Source organism: Protopterus annectens, chromosome 5.part0 (assembly GCF_019279795.1).
Source record: "Protopterus annectens isolate FY-2018-M chromosome 5.part0, PAN1.0, whole genome shotgun sequence".
NCBI lineage: Eukaryota > Metazoa > Chordata > Ceratodontiformes > Protopteridae > Protopterus > Protopterus annectens.
This window is the reverse complement of record NC_056735.1, coordinates 916763943-916783680: the sequence shown is the minus strand read 5'-3', so window position 1 is coordinate 916783680 and position 19738 is coordinate 916763943. Positions and strand designations below refer to the sequence as shown.

Here is a 19738-nt window from a genome sequence, read left to right as displayed (position 1 = left end):
TTCCATTGTCCTGCTCATAAAGTCCCAACTTACTCTGTCAAATGCTTTCTCTGCATCAAGACCCACAAACAACTGTGGCATTTTCTTACATTCAGCTTCCCCCTGGATCAATATTGTTAAATGTGTGCCTCCCTCCACAAAACAACATTGATCCATATCTATCAATTTTAGGATCACGTTTGCCATTCTTTTAGCCACTATAGACATAAATACTTTACAACCATGGTTTAGGATTGAAATGGGCCTGTATGAAACTGGATCTGATGGAGCTGTACCCTCTTTAGGTATTACAGCCACCAGCGCTTTCTTCCAGGATGTTGGCACCTTTCCTCCTCTTAAAATACTGTTAAAAAATCCTTCCAGATCTTTATCAGTTTTTCCCTCCTAGCTTCCAAACTTCCACATGAATACCATCTGTTCCTGGGGACTTTCCTGTGGATTGATTATATATCACAATTGTTGTCTCATTTCCTCCTATCCTAACTGTTAATAATTGAGTTTCATCTTCCTTGAGCTTAGCATATTTAATACTTCCTTAAACATTTCCATTTTTACCTTTTCATGACTTTCATATTTGTCTGCCTTATATAGCCTTTCATAGAATTTCTGAAATATTTTAGTATCTCTATAGAATATCTTGTAATCTTCTTTGTTATAGGCTCCCTATGATTGGTGACAGCTCTTTCTACTTTCTGTTGCCTGAGTCATTCTGCTAAAAGTTATTATCAAAGAAACAGCTGCTTAACAGCAATCTTTCTAAACTCATGCATATTATTGAGAAAATCCCTTATTTTCTGTTTAACATTCCGCAGTTGCTCCTCTTTTGTTTTTTGAGATTATCCCTATTCTACAATACTTTAACATTTGCCAGTACATCTAAATAATTATTGTTACTGCTTAACCATATCTCTGTTTCTTTTATCTCCATCCTATATTTAACCTCCACTTTAATTTTATCCCACTCCCTAGCTATATTTTCACAAGAAATTTCTATCTTCAGTAATAGCTCTTGAGTAATTTCCACTATCCATTCCTTAAATTCCTCTCCTTTGAACAGATAGGTGGGAAATCACCAGTGTCTCATTCTTATTTCATTACCCTATGTTTTTATATTAGTTATTATTGTCACAAGATCTGAAATAGTTATTGGGTGTGTATCAAGACCTTCAATTAAATGCACGTTTCTGTAAAATATAAATCTGCCTAGCCTAGTCCAATTTTTGTATCTTGGGGAATAATATGTAAATTCACTCCAAACTCCTAGTACTGAAATCACATCTTCCATGCAAAATATTTTCATGAATTTCTTCAACAATCTACCCTCTTTTCTTATATTTCCCCTTCTGGGTATTCAGGAAACAACTTTACTGCTGTAAATCAAATTCCAGTCCTCACCTACAAGTAATATTCCTTGCTGAAGGCTGATTATTTCTTCCAGAATGTTTTTAAGCTCCATTATGGCAGTTTTAGGTGGAATATAAATACAAGCAAATATAATCCACCTCAGTTGCAAGTAGCCTCTTAGTATTACAAATCTACCATTATTATCTTTTTTATGTTCTTCTGTCTCTGTTGTAGCTCCTCTTGCAGTTAATATAAGTCCTCCTATTTTCCATTGTCCCAGATACTCCACTGAAAGAGAAGGTAGTATTATTAAATATGAGCTCTGAACATTTCTGGTTGTTAGTTAAGTTACTGACGTTGTTAAAGAATGATTTGTAATTATTTTTATTTTTAGTGACGCCTGCAAGTTTATACTATTTGCTAATTTGCTTAATTGTGTTTTCAATATGGATACAATAAGACCTCTTATAAAAATGAAGTAATTTATTTTTATTGTTATATAGTTTATTTGTCTCGGCATACCAGCATAGGGATTTATTTTTAAATTTCTCATTGTATTCAGTCTGGATAGTTACTGTCATTACTGCAAGCATTTAAACAAAAATACAAGTCAGAGGCATTAGGCAAGAGTTGAAGCAATGGGCTCTGCAAGTGATGGATTGCTGTTGAATTTATTAAGGCACCAATTAACTGCTTTTGATAAGTCTCTAAATACAGAGGTGAAGGAAAAGCTCACCAATTTATGGTCTGCTTTAAAGAAAGAAGTCAATATATGTATGAGTGTGCTAAATGTAGACATATTTGTGATGAAAATCATGGATGATTGCTCCCTGAAGTTCAATGGCTAACTCTTTGTGTAACTGAGTTAGCATTTACTTGGGCAGTACTGATAGTTGCAGACTTCCATATAAATCTTTTGGGATTAATGGGGTTTTGGCTATGGGAATAAAAAGCTAACAAAGTAAGTTGGAGACATAAATGGTGTTCCACAGCAAGCTACAAAATGGTAATTAATCTTATTGAAAGTGATTTGGTTATCTAATATATCAAATTTAGTGTGATGAAAAAAATCAGTCTTAAGGCTATGAAATCATTGACAGATGCTGACATGCCTCCATGCCTGCCTATAACTCTGAAGACAGAATAGGCACTAAACAATAGTGGCAGCACTTTCATTGCTTTCCAACCGCACTTAGTAACGTGCTCAAATTGCAGGAGGGCCTCCGGTCTCTGCCTTCTTTTGCTACGATTGCTGACAGTAACACTGCATTATTATGTTCTGAATTATATTTTTTCTAGCTTGGAATGTCAAAATGATAGACTCTGCCTAACAAAAAAAAAACAACTTTAGAAGGAGCTATAGCTTAAAACAGAATAACCAATGGTAAGAGAGGAGTAAGCCAAACCTGGCAAAGTGGGAAGGAATGTCAGTGGTCTCTAAAAATGACATATACTGAACCCCATCCCCAAGATTGACCCCATTCCCAAGAATGACACATAACCAATTATTAACGGATTTCTAGCGTCAGCCACTAGCCAGAACTCCAAAATTCTATTAATTGAATCACAAATGTTTGGGAGTTAAAAGTTAGTATAAACATTCTGGAAGCAGGTTTTACTACAGTTGCCTTAAATTTTCAGCAGGGCAGATATGAGTATAGTTCCGTTGTCACCTAATACTTTAGCATTTGTTCCTAAAATATCAGCTGGGCAGATAAATGCTCAAGGGGTACCTGAGCCCTCACTTCATTAAGTGTGCTTTGCTGAAGAGTGGTAGCATGGGGGCTGACTGTGACTATTCCAGACCATAGCTTTTGTTCTCAAACCCTTTCATTCACAAGCAGTCACATAGCGAAAAGATAAAGGGGACCCTCCCCAACGTTTTCCTCACACTTTGATCTGGGAGAGGAAAACTGATCTGGGAGAGGAAAACGTATTTAAATATATAATTTCCATCCCAGATGGGTGATAATACAAGCAAGGATAATTATGTTTCATCTGATTCCTGTACATATGTTGTTCTATTAGGGGAAGCCATGAATTTATTGTGAGGACATTTGATATAAGGGTAGAAAGGAGCTGTATAATCGTCAGCCGAGATGCTTTGAGCTCCTGAGCTTAGAAAAGCTTAAATTATAGGATGTTCCTCTATCCAACAACACTAGATCTAGCACTCCTTCTTCCTGGAAAAATATTTCATTAGTGTTCACATACCGGCTGCGGCTACATAAGCCTTCATCAGTGTAAAGAACTACTAAAACATCTAACCATTAAATACTTTCTTCTTACATCCCATTGGTCAATTACAAACAGTCATTTAACCCTGGTGGAGACAGGCCCCCTAACCTTATTATCCACCTATTTTCTTTTTGGTCCAACACCTTATGCCATCCACTTTTATTATTCCTCTTATGCCGAAATTTATCAATAACAATAAAGTAAAACTTGGCAGTACTATGTTGCAAAGTGTGTTTGTATAAAGCTTTAGAAATTTTTTTACATCTAATATCACTCACATGTTCCATTATCCTAAAGTTTAAAGGATGGAAGGTCTGACCAATATAAAAGGCCGAATAGTTACATGTAGCTAAATATATCACCCAATCAGTATTGTAGTTACCAAACATCTTAATATCAAAAACCTGTGAAGTATTTGAAGATGAAAATTGCTCAATCTTACTAACATATTTGCAGTTACTACAATGTCTTCAAGGTTGGCATCCTTTAATTTAATATCCTCCAAGTGACAACTGACCCATAGTTAAACCTACATCTATATTCTTTTATAGGTTCATAGATTCAAAGGTTGGTACTAGGCTATCAGCCCTAGGGCCTATACAAGCTTAGCAATAACAATTCCCTGGATATTTCTTCCCACAATATTTACTTCCCTAGACCCCTGTCTAGCAGGGCAACTGACATGATCCCCGGGGTGAATTTCTTATCTCCCATCCAATTGTCAAGGTTCCTTTTGAAATAGGGCCAAGGAGGCACTCTGCTTGACATATATGGGCAGTCTATTCCAGAGTATGGGGAGTCTCTGGGTCAGGAACCTATCCCTCCAGCATGTTTTGTTTATTGTGATGATAAGGTTTAGATCCCTGGAGCATGTGGTTCTGAGGGATTGGGATTTCTGTAAGTGGAGCATGTACAACAGCTCAGAGTATGGCACGGCCTTGTATGTTAAGTAGAGATTGCCTCTGAGTAGATGAGTATAACTGGAATTTGTTTAGATGGTCAGCATAGGGCATCTGCTTTTGGCCTGTGATTCTTTTTAGTAAGGTATTACTGTGGCCTTTCCAACTGTTGCAGATGTCTTGTGAGGTACATACCAAATGGGGCATTGTACTTTATAATGGGTCTAATGAGGGTTGAGTATAGTGGGATAATGACCTCCTTCTTTCTGGATGAAAAGCCCTTAGTGATGAGGTGAGCCACATAGAAGGATTTCATGACTGTTGTGGCAATGTGGTTATCAAAGGTGAGACCATTGTCCATCTGTGTCCCCAAGTCTCTCATCACACTTTTGGTGTTTAGTGTATGCCACCTATGTGGCAATTCATGGGTACATGGTCTTTCCCAAAGGGAATAGCTATACATTTCTTGGCATTAAGCTTGAGCCCATGGCTCTGGCACCAAGTATTTGTTTCTGCAAGGCCCTTTTGTAGAATATCCACATCATTTGGGGATTCAATAATGGCTCCCAGTTTGCAATCATCTGCAAACGTTGTTAGCCAGAGTCCCTTAGAGTTGGCCTGTACTTCAGAGAAGTAGATTACAAACAAAAGCGGTCCTAGGACTGAACCCTGAGGTACTCCACTTGTCATTTGTCTGGAGCTGGATTTGGAGTCGGCTACTTTTACAGTCTGGGTTCTTTCAGTGAGCCAGTTGGCAAACCATCGAGTGATGTAGGGATTTACACCCAGCTTAGTAAGTTTATCTATGTTTCCAGAGTGGGGGTGGTGTTGAAGGCCTTGGCAAGGTCCAGATAGGCTGTGTGGGCTGTCTTACTCTTCTTGCTAGCTCTGGAGACTGATTCAAAGAAGTCAGTCAGGTTCAGGAGACATGATTGGCCCTTCACAAACCCAAACTGGGAGGGGTCCAGTGTTTGAAGGTTTCCAATGTCTTTGTTTATAAGTTCCATGACAATGCATTCCATGCCCTTGCAGATCAGGCTCATCAGACTGATGGGACGGTAGTTCCCAGGATCCAAGGTGGATCCCCCCTTGTGGAGTTGGATAACTGTAGCTGTGTGTCACTTAGTGAGCACAAAGCCTGAGGTGAGGCTATGATTAAACATGACACTTAGTTGAGGTGCCAGTTCACGTAGTACACAGCCCGGGATATCATCTGGTCCCATGTATGCTGTATTCTTAGCTTTGGAGAGTGCGGTTTCTACCTGTGTGGCCATGATTACCAGAATTTGGCAATCTTTTGGTATTGAGAGAGGCCCTTTAGCAGGTGAGAGGGGGGGTGAAGTTGGCACTAAATTGATCTGCCAGGATATTAGCAATATCCTTAGGATCAATATATTTAATGTCATTCTGTTGTAGCTCAGAGCAAATCTGAGCATTGCCATTTAGATTCTTGACACAGCTATAGAATGCCTTCTTGTTGTCTTTGGAATCTTTGGCAATTTTATTTTCATAACTAACTTTGGAGGATTTTATGAGGGATGGTAAGGGAGTTTTTGCATCCGGGGATTTTCTTCTTTTCTGCAACAGTTTCTTCCTTCTGTTGTATAGTTTGTTTATGGCAGGGGACCACCAGATTGGCTTCCTTTTTTTTGGAGAAGAGCATCTTGGTTCTATTTGGGATGGCACGATTCATGCACGAGTGGATGTGCTCATACAATGCCTTAGTGTAAGATTCAGCAGTCGAACTTTCAGCTCCCATCTGCATGAGTGTCATGAAGTTTGACACTTCTGACTTGAGTAGCATGAAGTTGGCATTGGAGAAGTTTTTTATGGAGGTTTCCTTACTGGGGGTGGGGGTGGGATGTGGATGTCAAGGGTGATTAGCTTATGGTCAGACCTGACCAATGAGGGGGTGACCACTGGTGTGGAGCATCTATCTCCCATATTGGTAATGGCCAGGTCTAGGATATTAGAGCCCCTGGTGGAACAATGGATTACTTGATCCAGGGCATTGGAATTTATGAATTTCAAGAACCGTTGGGAAAAGGTGTTGGTACCCAAGTAGTTTTCCCAGTTAATGGCAGGGTAGTTGAAATCACTCAGTATTAGGGTGTTTGGTTGTATCTTAATATTTTCCAGTATGTTTAGAAAGGTGTAATAAGAATCTTGGGGCGTGGTGGGGGTTCTGCAGCAAGCTACAATTTGGATTGCAGTCTTACCTAGTGCTAGTTGCACTTGGACAATTTCAGATGCATTGTGTTGGGCATCTAGCCTGGAGGTGTGAATATCCTTGGTGAATATGGACACTCCTCCACCTTTAGTGTTTCGATCTTGGTTTGGTGGCCAAAAGGTGTGGTAAGAGTTGTAGCCTGGTATTGCAGGGGTGCTCTCTGGAGCCTTGAACCAGGTCTCAGTTACTGCACAGATATCAATGTTCTCCATTTTAGGAGTGCCTCGAGAGAGTGCATTTTGAGGTTTAGACTTCTAACATTGAGTAGCATTGCTTTCAGATTTTGCATGCTTGTATCTGTTATGGTGGTGGTTTTGTCATTTGAACTTTGCCTAAAAAAGGCACTATAGGGGTGGCAAGAGCTTTAGCCAGTAACCTGAATCCCAGGGGCGGTAGGTGCAGACCATCTCTGGCAAAGCATCGTGGTTTGTCGATCATGTTGTCCCAGGCAGACAGATTCTGGATCCCCTTTGAATGACACCAGAAGCTTAGCCAATTGTTGAAGTAAATCATTTTGTCCTTAAACTGTGGCATCATTCTGGGTGAAGGCAGGATACTACTCAGGGCTAGGGTCATACCTGCCTGGGCCACATGATCCGAGAGTTCTTCCATGTCTCTTTTCATGTAGTCCATGGAGGTATGTCTCAAGTCATTCACTTCAACATGGGCAATTTTGTAGTTATTAAACTAACCTCTTAAAGTTTTACCATGCCTAAATGAAAAAAAAAAACAATTAGCTGGTAAATTATTACTTAAACTCTCATCTAAGAGCAATATGTGCTAGTATTTTCTCACAAGATCCATAAAAATTTGGCATTGTTTCCAAAATTCATAACTAACCTCAAAGGCCCATTTGCCACCTTTTTAGATTTATATTTTAAAAGCTGCTTCCTATCTATGTCCTGGGTGGAGCTTAATATTTTCATGACATTGGTGTCACTGTATACCCTTTCAACAAATCTCCAAACCAAATCTTCAGAACAAATCCTTTTTAATCTAAGAAACTGAGCCTTTGGTATATTCTTAACTATATGTGGGGGGTGACAGTTGGTGGCCTGTAATAAAGTATTTACTTCTGGGAACTTCCTAAAGACTCGACTACTAACTACTACTTTCCCCCATACTAGACACTTGACCTCATTGAGTGCTAAATGTTTGACAGTAAATGAAGGGTTGGCCATAAAACATGAATGAATGAGAGCAAGGTTTAGTAAGGAGTACTTCAGAACCTTACAACTAATACTGAAAACTCCAGTGACATCTAGGAATAAAGTTTAAACTACAAATAACTTTATTCTTCCTTTCTAAGTTAAGGCTTTGGTGTGATTGACTCACCCCAAATGTCACTGAATCAGCTGGACAAGAAAACAAACAAACAAAAAAAGCTTCATGCGTATGAAATGATATACAAAATCTTGTTCATATGAAGATTATATATCCCGGATTTTAAAGGAGGTCTGGGCCTCCTCAAAATTGAATGGATCTATAGGTCTGCAGTGTGGGACTGCAATTATATCTTTTGACCTCATCAGATCCAAACTTAGTGAAAAATATTAAGTATGCAGAGAAGGTATATAAGATGGCGTTTTTGTTTAGATTAGCCAAAATATTTCAGAAAGGAATCGGACTAGAAATACAACAGTTAGTAGACATGGATCAACAGTGTTGAGAAATCACAGAAAAAAAAAGAAAGAAATAGTATAAAGAACAGAACCAGAAGAAAAGGAAAGACAATCTGAAAGTCTAGAAATATAGTCCCAAGTGTAAAGAACTCCTAGAATAAAACAATGTTGACAAATATAAAATGGAGGAATGGTTTAGAGAAGTAAATTTAAACTAAACATTAAAGTCTAAAAAATGGTGGCCAAGATAGTGGGTAACATACACTTCAGTTTGTGAAGTCTATAGAAAAAGTGTGAGCAACAGACAAACATGTTCTGTAAAACAAATGAAAACAGCTGCACATCTCATTGCTTGTTATGATGCACTCATGGCTTTGGATCTGTATACTGATAGGCACAATAATGTGCCAAAACTAAAAAAAATAAAGAAAGGAAGGCACGACTGTTACAGTGGGGATTGAGCAAATGCTACAATAAATAGAATCTGAAAAGCACTGAAGACATGAACCATAAAGCATTCTTGGCAACAATTAAGAAAACAGATGCAAGAAGACCAGATTTAGAAGTCCAAGAAAAAAATGCAAACGTAGTATTAATCACTGAAATTATGTCCAGTGATTTTTGTGTCTTTTGTACTGAAAGTCACAAACTCATAGAATGATTTGCAAGCAGAAATTAGAGCAACATTGAATAAAGATGCATAGTTCCAACAGTATACATAGCAACAAGATGATAAAAAAGAATTTAAAGCATGTTTAAATATGTTAAAAAAACATGTAACCCCATATGAGATGCAGAAGGAGCCCTGTGAGTGCCCAGAAGAGCATTTTGGCTAACCTCAAAGACTAAAGCAATGCCAATTTCATGAATTCTAATCATATCCTGATGTACGACCAGGGCCCATTCTTCTCTCACTATTAGAAACACAAATCATTGAGTAATTTGAAAGGCCTTTGAGTACTACTTTAACAATATGTCACTAGATACATACTTGCAACCAAAACCAAGACATCGAATAGAGCATAAAAAATATAGGGCTAGGACATGCATTTATATAAAAACTGAAGGCTGATCCTGTTGTGGGATGGTAAGATATTTTAGGCGGTCAAAACTGGTAACTAGTTTACACAGGCTCTAAAAATAAAGACAGCAGAGACACTGAAGGACTTAATAATAATATGGATAGGTCAGCTACCTTAGGCATTGGATTATCAACTGCCCGTACATGGGATTTTGTACCAGAGAAAAAGTGAAATAAGTAGAGACCACAGCATAGGACATATCAGATAAGGGTGTTCTAGACAGCATTTTGAGATTAAACCAGATGTCTAGCAAACTTGGCAAGCATCCTATCAAACATTGTTATGATTCCATAGTTACATGTGCCAGAAAGCAGGTTTTAGGCACAGTCATAAAAAAAGCATTGCTTTGTCTAAATACAGCTGCTTACTATTCATGTAAAAGAAAAGGTTTTTAAAGCCCTTTAGAATAAAAAAAAGATGTTCTTTAGTTCATTCAGCCAAGACTTTCAAATTTTGCAAGACAAACTAAATCAAAGCCCTACAGTCAATGAAGCACACGTTTCTCCCTCTCAAGTCTCCATAAATTTTATGAATTTCCACATGAAGTAGTGTCTTTTCTACAGCGATCAAGCAATGGTAGACATGTACAGAAGGAAAAGGTAATTTAAAAAAAAAAGAGTCAAGGTGGGCTTTATGATTGCAGGCCAGAGGAGATTTCCTTTAACCAACTGATGCCCTAACCAGCTTTGACTCTAAATTCATAGCCTATTTCCCCCACTAGCATCCAAGCCTCCTGTCTCAGATAGCCTGTTGTTTGTGTGAGAATTAGACCATCCTGTCTCCACTGACAGTCCACACATTAAAATTCTGTCAGTTGATCTATTTAGACTTATTCTGTCAGTTCACCTATCTAGGGTTGTTCAGTCAATTCATCTATTTAGGATTATTCCATGTGTGGCTCAGAAATAAAGCTAATCCAGAATACTTTGCCGCAGGTGTTAGAACATGTGAAAAACAGAATGGTGAAAGCAAACTGTTCAAAAAATGTCTTTGCGCTCTAAAAAGAGAACTTGTGATGAACCAGATTTGGTCTGCCAGGCTTAAAAATGCACATCGTTAAAAAACAAACAAACAAACAAACAAAAAAAACATTAAGGTGAATTCAATGCAACCCCTTCTCTTTTTTTCACGAACAACATACTATTACATCCTTTAAAATGAAAAAAAGGTGACTAGCATATTCCTGTTCCCAGACTGGAAAGACATTTTTATGGGATTTCGGTGAAAGACTCCCACTTTCAATTCTTGCCCAAGTTTTTTCTTTGCTGAACCTAGGGTCTTTGTTAATCAACTGACAGCCATATTCAATCATTTAAGATTCGGGGACATTTTTACCCATACCAAGATGATTGTTTAATACAGGCAATTGAATCCCACAAAGTCATATCCATCTCCTTTTTACAGTAAGGTCTTCTTAGGGACAATGTTTGAAAACTTAGCTTCTGCACTGTCCCATCCTCAAGAAAAGATTGTTCACTTTAATCATTTTTTCCAACACATCTTTCACTCATGCACGTGCTCACACACACACATGTGCACCCATTAGCAAGCACATGTACTTGCATCTAAAAATGGAAGTCAGCTATTCACATCTCATCTCTATGCCGTATTGCAACATTTTGAATAAATACAAATATGAATATGAAGTTTAATTAATGGACTGTTTGATTTCATTTGCATAGCTCCTTTCCTGTTCAACATTTATTATTATGAAAAGTTTTGGGAATTGATTTTTCATTGCATAAAGTCAATTTAGTTCACCATTTTGAAGGTACTCAGCAGTAATGTTTAGACGTGATATATAGGTGAATTTTCCATTTGTAACTTGCTTTTATGTTGATGATATATAATTTTAAATGAGACCAATCTTTACTCCAAAAGTATGTTGTTAGTACACATAAAACTTACGTCTGGGAAGGTTCATGATTATCTGTTGAATGTTTTTTGTCTGACTGACAACACACTAAAATAAATTGATGAAAACCATTTCTGGAAAAAATCAGATAGTGTAATTTGCAGGGGGCAATCCCATCAGTGCCACCCATATGTCTGGAGAACACATAACCCCCCTTAGCATTTATATATGAACTTCACAGGTGCACAGTAGCAAAGATAACATTTTCTCACAATGTTGTCAGTTGGGCAAACAGCTTTCAAAACTTCTTTCATGTTCCCTCTGGGAATAAAATATAGTCATGCTCAAATAGATCCTCAGATTTCACTTTTCTATAATTTTTAGTAATGTACCATTGCTATCTTGTTATTCTTTGGCACAGAGGTGATATTGTAAGACTTTCAATGATAGATATATGTTCAATTCTCAAAGCTGCATAGTTAATAATAGTTATTGTATATAATGACTAAGGGCTACCTGTACACTATTCAGCAATTCAGCAACATATTTTGGTTATATGCATTAGCCACCTTGTATATGCTGCCATGTCTTCTATATCTTACACATACCTGGATGTGTTGAAATCATGCCTCTGTTCTTATATCTGAAAGTCATACACTATAATTTCCACGTATCGTATTGAGAAATCCACTGGATTCTGTATTACTTTACCAAGTAATCTGGTATACATCCACCTTATAAATTAAAACAGCAAAGAGAAATAAAGACAACAGGTCTTTCCTTACAAATGTAGTCTTTCATAACACATTTTCTTCTGGCTTTTGGGTCTCATTATGAATGCACATTAATCCTACAGGCAAGTGTTTAATGAAGGCAATTTACTTGTAACACAATGACACATGACAAAGGCACTGGCAGCAACTTCAATTTGTCATTGCATATTTAAACTGCTTTCCTTCTCTGTGGCTTAATATGCAGTACTTGTTATTATAAATAGAAGCATTGGACATATTCATTAATCCTTATTCAGTTTTAATTATAATGATAAATATTACTGTTTATGTGGTCTGCCATTCTAAGGCATTTAGATGTAAACCATCACCTCTGGCAATGTGGGAAAACGTATCAGGTACCAGCAATGTGACAGCTGTTTCAAATTCATTATGTAGTTACTGGAAACAACCAGTAACACTATACTAAATTTACTTCTAGTGCTTAGAAAACTAAGGATTTATACTAGTCACTATTACTATTTTTAGTGATACAACTAGTGCTTCTGTTACTTTTCTAGTTACCACTATTAGTTAAATAGTTTAAAAAATGAAAGTGAGTGATCAGTTGCCCTTTAAAGTATGCCCATTTGATTAATAATGAAAATGTGTGATTAAAATTCAGTTTGGAGTTTGCCTTTAAGTCAGATGTTTATGTAAATATGGACATTTTAGGTTTATTTCCACTGTCTAATTTACCTTGTAATTGCATAAAAGTCATGTTAATGACATTGTGAAAACTGCCCTTTGGCTTTTATAAACACAACAGTTAAAATACTTATAAAAGTATTCTAAAGAAATGATCATTATTTGCAATAAATGGCAGACACCTGTGGCCCCATTTAAATACTTTTGTGAAGAAAGAGGAGTTAAATAGGCTTCTAGTGTTCAAAATGTGCAGTAATTAATCTTTTTAAAGTCATGCATTCATCTGGAATTGTTTTGCCATAATGAAACATTAGTGCCATAGTATATTAAAAGAAAAGAAAAAAAACAAGAAAGAAAGGTTTACATATTGTCAGTGCATGGATTCAGTAGACCATATTTTAAAGATATTCTGCCTCTATGATATCAGAAGTATGCCAAGCAGATCACACACACACACACAGACACAGACACACACACACACACACACACACACACACACACACACACACACACACACACACATATGATTTTAGATCAAAACAGTATTTTATTTCACATACACAAATTTGTTAAAAAAACAATAAACTGTAAGACATTCCCACAGATTCTGCAAGCCTTGCACGGCATGCAGGATTAGTGCAGGAGCTCTAGCTGGCAATATGTCTGCCGTGGAATCTAGGAATAGCCTGCAGTGGTGTGCACGAGCGCTCCTGCACTAGTCCTGCACGGACTCAGTCCCTGTATGCAGATTACCCCATTTGCAGGAAAAATCCATGCAAATGAGGTAAATTTGCGATCCAGGAAGCTGGAAATCGACCGTGCAGGACTAATGTAATCTGCAGAAATGTACTCGGTTAGTAACCGAGTACATTTCTGCAAATTCCAAAACGGAGTCATGACAGCTTCAAATAAAGGGTGCATATCAGTCAAGAGGCATGCCAATGGCCAAGTATAAGACCACTGGCATTAGAAACAGCTTAAAAAAAATAAAAAATCAACTTTTATTTATTTTTTAGCCGATCTCAGCAGTTTAAGCGTAGGGCAGTGGCGCACAAACGGGATCGGGGGAAATAAGAAAATAAACCTAAAATAAGCATTCTAATTAAAATCACTATTCTGCCATTAAAGTCAATGTCAGGCAGAAGACAACATGGCCAGTGAGTAGTGGTTGCTAAGGGGGGAAGCTCAGTGTGAGACATGTAACTATGCATTAGCAGGCAATCCTATGCAAATGAGGGGAATGATAGTGTCGGTGAGCACGTATATTTCCCCAACACGTGTGAGGCATTGGCCAGCGATATGCAACTGTTCCACCAAATAGCAAAATACCCAGAGGTAGTGAGTGCTATAGACTGCAAGCCCATATGCATCAAAGCACCACCCAGTGAGAGGGGTAGGGTCTACATCAACCCCAAGGACTCCCCCTCCATCAACTGCCAGGTCATGTGCAATGCCCAGAGCATAATAATGAATGTGTGTGCTGGCTGCCTTGAAAGCTATCACATTTCCCACATCTGGCATCTGATGCAGCTGTACCAAAGATTTGCCAATGGGGACATCCCTTCCGGTCACCTAGTGGGGGATGCTGGTTACGCACTGGAGCCATGGCTGATGACGCCCATCAGAAATGCACACACACCCGAACAAGAACTCCATAATGAGGCACATGCACAGCACAGAATTATAACAGAGCGTATGCTTGGGATACTCAAGTCATGGTTCTGGTGGGACAAATCTGGTAGAGCCTTGCAGTACTCACCAGCTACATGTACCCAAATTGTCATCATATGCGCCATGCTACACAATATGATCCTGTGAAAACAGCTGCAGCAGGAACAGCATGGGGCAGGGCCCCACGGCCCCCAACCATTGCCAAGGCCTGCACAGGCACAGAGTGACTTGGAGGATGAGCAACCTGAGCCTGCCCAAGCAGGCAGAAGGAGGTGTGCCCAGTATTCCCTGGCCTTGGCAAAGAGGCAATGCATAGTACATACACTGACACAGGAGGAACCCAGGGAATGAACTGATTCGCACATACAGTAAAAGGGATGCCAAACGTGACACAAGCTGTGCTCAACCATGTGTAGTCAGTGTACTATGTGCATTTGACATAGGCAGCCCTGCAGCATCACCCTTAATACTGGGATACCCACAAGGTAAGTCACTCAACCTACCAATTGCTGAATGGAGTAGAATGTGTTGTTACCTGTATTTATGAAATGGATGCGAGCATGCAAGGGAATCGGGTGGCTGAATGGTATGCCAGCAGATAGTAGACACCTATAGTGGCACAATGCGATCTGTAACAAATACTGCTGTTACCATAGTAGCCAGTACTACAGAGGGTGACATAACCCACTGCAGGAAATGTGCTGGGCCACATGTGTGTCCATATGATGCACACATGCCAGTCAGGGAGGTTCACATACCCAACAACAGTCGCAGCCAGCAGGACAGGTGTAGACAAATACAAACAAAGGCTGTGCTAGGGCCTCTGAATGATACCTATGGGTAACCCCCCCCCCCAGGCCTACACAAGCAGACTACAGCAGGTCAGGCAGTGGGATGTTAGTTCTGAAGGGTAGGAAGTCAGAAACTAATATGTTAGGGCAATCAAAGCTAAAACCTGTAGTACACTGATATGCCTCTAGTCAGCATGATAGGTCAGAATACAGAATGAAATGGAGTACCTGACATACCAGTACAGTCACAGCAAAGGTGTACAAGTGTCAGGTGTGCTCCACCCAGTCCTGTGTAGAAATGTAGTAACAGCTAGGTGTGCTTCTCCAATCCTGTGTAAAAATGTAGAAACAGTCAGGTGTGCCCCCCCAATCCTGTGAAGAAATGTAGAAAAAGTCAGGTGTGCCCACCCCAGTCCTGTGTAGAAATGTAGAAACAGTCAGGTGTGTCCCCCCCACCCAAATCTTATGTAGAAATGTAGTAACAGTCAGGTGTGCCCTCCTGCACTCCTATGTAGACATGTTGAAACAGTCAGGTGTGCCCCTTCCCCCAATCCAGCATAGAAATGTAGTAACAATTAGGTGTGCCTCATCCCAACCACTGTCTAGAAATGTAGAAACAGACACCTGTGCCCCCTCCACCAGTCCTGAATAGAAATGTAGTACAGTCAAGTGTGCCCCCCCTCCCAAAATCCTGTGTAGGAACGTAGAAACAGTCAGGTGTGCTCCCCCAACCCTACTTAGAAATGTAGTAACAGTCAGGTCTGCCCCTAAACCTATTTAGAAATTTAGTAATGGTCTGGTGCCCCCCCCAATCCGATGTACACATGTTGTAACAGACAGGTGTGCCCCCCACAACCCTATGTAGAAATGTAGTAACATGTATGTGTAGGTACAATACCAGTGGAGCACAGATGCACAGAGGTGGCCAAGGTAGCAGGATAGGTTGTAGCATCTGCACAATATGCAGGTACGTATCTGTTAGGTTGGTGTGTGAGAGTGGTTAGTATGTATGCATGTTGAGATAAGACCTGGTGACCATTGCCAACTACTGCTGATGGCAGGGACAAGTCCTCACAACTTCAGTGCCAAAGATAATACCCACCAGTATAACACATGCTAGCAGTAAGCCATTGTAAATCTATGGTGGTAATATGTGTCACCATCTGAAAGACTGACAAGGCATGGCTGTTGGGCTAGATATACAAGTAGTACACAGGGGGATGTATCCCAGACATACAGTATATATTGTGCCACTGTGAAATGGAGACACCCTTGGAATTGTACATACAGGTATGCATCACATTATCTGGTCCTGTAGTAGGGGATACTGGTGTTGTCTGGCCGAACACTTGCAGATCACAAAGGAGGCAGGACTGATGTATTGAGAAACAGCTGACGTACATACACATGCCAGCATAACTAGAATACCTAATACATATCTGTGCGTCAGATGCAAGTAGTGTCCATAGCACACATGCACCCAGATCACGCAAACACCACCTGCAGGTACCTCTCTGGTCATATACCTGCTGTGGGGAATGGGTACAATATGACCCCACCTGTATATGGAAATAGCGAATGAATGCAGCATGCAGTGCAGGTGTCCCATGCAGGTGTGTCGCTAGTCGTAGGTAGCACCCTACCAGCATCCACACCACCTGAACAAGACTGATAGAAGTTATTGGCATGAACACCTAGCACACCTACCCTGTCACCACAGGGAAATATACTGTATGGCAGTCTGAGACTGTAGGACAGACAGAATGCAACAGCCTGCCACATCTGGCCCACATCAACACCTAATAGCCCACAGGCCTCTGCTAAGGGCCTGTGTCTCACACGTACTGCCAATGCATGTTATGTCAAGGAAACCCAAATAACATAACACACTCCACATAAGCCATATGCAAGGCCATGTGGACAAACCACAGTAACAGGTCCACCATGTCCCACTGCATGAACTGTTGACCAACACCAACACACAGCTGTGATGGGGTGATAACTTTAGTGAACGTATCAGAGAATGTATGCATAATGTAAGGAAGAGGATAGAATAAAAGAGGGGGGGTGGTAGCATGCGCAGCATGGAATGTGCAAGGCCTGACACAAAGCTGTGTGCACACACTATCCCTGGCTGCAAACACATAAATGGGCGGCTACATACCTGCCTGTACACCACAATAGGGGTAATGTCCTGACTCATGGCCCTGCCTCTAGGTAACCTATGCAAATCTGTACAGCTGTGAGGTATTGCCACAACAATATAAGGCCATACTGTCATGTTGATGGATGTACAGGTATGGTATCCTCTGCCAGCACTGTACCAAGATGCTGAACTGGATACATAGACCCAGCAGCAAGTGTCTGCAGCTCCCCCTCCAGAATGGCCTAACTTACCATGAATATGTAGGTGTCCGCTCACAATACCACACACAGCTGCAGTCAACCTTGTCCCCCAAGACATCACTGTGAGCAGGAATGTCCATCTGACAGTACATGAGGACAGAAAACATCACAGTGTATAACAGTACACATGCCTGAATATCTCTGCTAACAGCAGTACCATGTAGCTGAAGCAGCACAGACACAATCAGCTACAGTACACACTATCCTCTGCACACTTTGTCCCCATATTGCAAAATGATCAACGGATACCCTGCATAAATGGTTTGCTACCTGTAGGTGTACAACACAAAGGTCTGCACTGGAGTACAAACTACCTGGAATCGATCCACACATTCAATACAGAAGGGCATACTGGGCATGCTCACACCCTTAAGAAATAAATGCAATGTTAGACAACAACATACTAAAAGGTCATACTGGGCATGCTCACACACACAAACAAATAAAGCCCATGTCTGCAAACAGCAGTGGACCATACATATCTGGCAGTTGCAGATACTAGTGCAGACACTCCTCAGTATGCACCAGTCATGCTTTGCACACACAGTGGATTGGAATACAGACGTATATCCAAGGACAACACACCATAATATGCCAAAAGTAGACGTACATAAATGTGTGGAAGAGAGTGACTGTGACAAGGAGCCATCCATTATAAGGCCTGTCCCACCCAGCACACAGCCAAATGGCTACAACCACATGAGGTCTAAATGTCACTCACTGCAGACATTAGCCACCAGTATCTGTCAGCATTACAGACTATGTGGGGCAAGTGCTAGCTGTGCAACATGGCTGTACAAGGAAGTAGTCATCTAAAAGCTGTATACACGTACCTGTGGACTATAACCCTGCATGTGCCCACATGTGGTGAGTCAACCTCTAGATGAATGGGCTATAGCCCATGCACACACACTGCCCTCCCTATAGCCCTACTATGACAAGCCTGTTGAGGTAATCCACACTGAAATGCACCTTTGGGAAAGCTGTAGTCCAATAATCTCCATGGCACATCCTATAACTGCATACTGCTGTAGTGTGATAAACTAGTAAAGTAGGAGATCTAATCCCAGACATGGCACCTGTGTGTGTGTGTGTGTTTGTGTCTCTGTCTGTGTAGAGGGTCATGCTTTTTAGGCATGTCACACCCACTACAATTCAAATGCCCTACTTTGGCAAGGTTGCTGATGTCATTCACTGTGAAATACACCTTTTGGAAAGCTGTAGATCAGTAATCTCCATGGCACGTCCTATAACTACGTACTGCTGTAGTGTGATAAACTAGTTAGGTAGGAGTTCTTATCCCAGACATGGCAACTGTGTGTGTGTGTTTGTGTGTGTGTGTGTGTGTGTGTGTGTGTGTGTGTGTGTGTGTGTGAGTGTGTGTGTGTGTGTGTGTGTGTGTGTCTCTGTCTGTGTAGAGAAAAATGCTTTTTAGGCTAGTGACACTCACTAAAATTCAAATGCCCTACTTTGGCAAGGCTGCTGATGGCATTCACTGTGAAATACACCTTTCGGAAAGCTGCAGCCCAGTAATCTCTGTGGCGTGTCCCATAGCTGCATGCTTCTCTAGTGTGATAAACTAGTTAGGTAGGAGTTCAAATCCCAGACATGACAACTGTGTGTGTGTGTGTGTGTGTGTGTGTGTGTGTGTGTGTGTGTGTGTGTGTGTGTGTGTGTGTGTGTGTGTGTGTGTGTGTGTGTGTGTGTGTGTGTGTGTCTCTGTCTGTGTAGAGAGCAATGTTTTTTAGGCTACTCATGCTCACTACAAATCAAATGTCCTACATTGGCAAGCCTGCTGATATCATTCACTGTGAAATACACCATTGGGGAAGGAGGACTCCAATAATCCCTGTGGTGCGTCCTATAACAGTGTAATGCTGTAGTGTGATATAGAACTCTGGTGGGGCATCTATTCCCACACATGGCAGGTGTGGATGTTTGTGTGTCTGTTTCTATGTCTCTGTAGGGAGCAATGCTTTTTAGGCTAGTCACACTCAATACAATTTAAATGCCCTACTTTGGCAATCCTGCTGACGTCATTCACTGTGAAATACACCTTTAGGGAGGGAGTACTCCAGTAAACTCCATGGCATGTCCTATAACTGCATAGTGCTGTTGAGTAATAAACTAGTTAGGTAGGAGTTCTAATCCCATACATGACAAGTGTGTGTGTGCATGTGTT

The 19738-nt window shown here is 40.3% G+C and overlaps 1 protein-coding gene across 8 annotated transcripts in view; it reads right to left on the bottom strand.

The window, feature by feature from the left end:
• CNTN5 (contactin 5) overlaps positions 1 to 19738 on the bottom strand; it is a 5719910-nt gene that overhangs the window by 2308584 nt on the left and 3391588 nt on the right. The window lies entirely within an intron of this gene.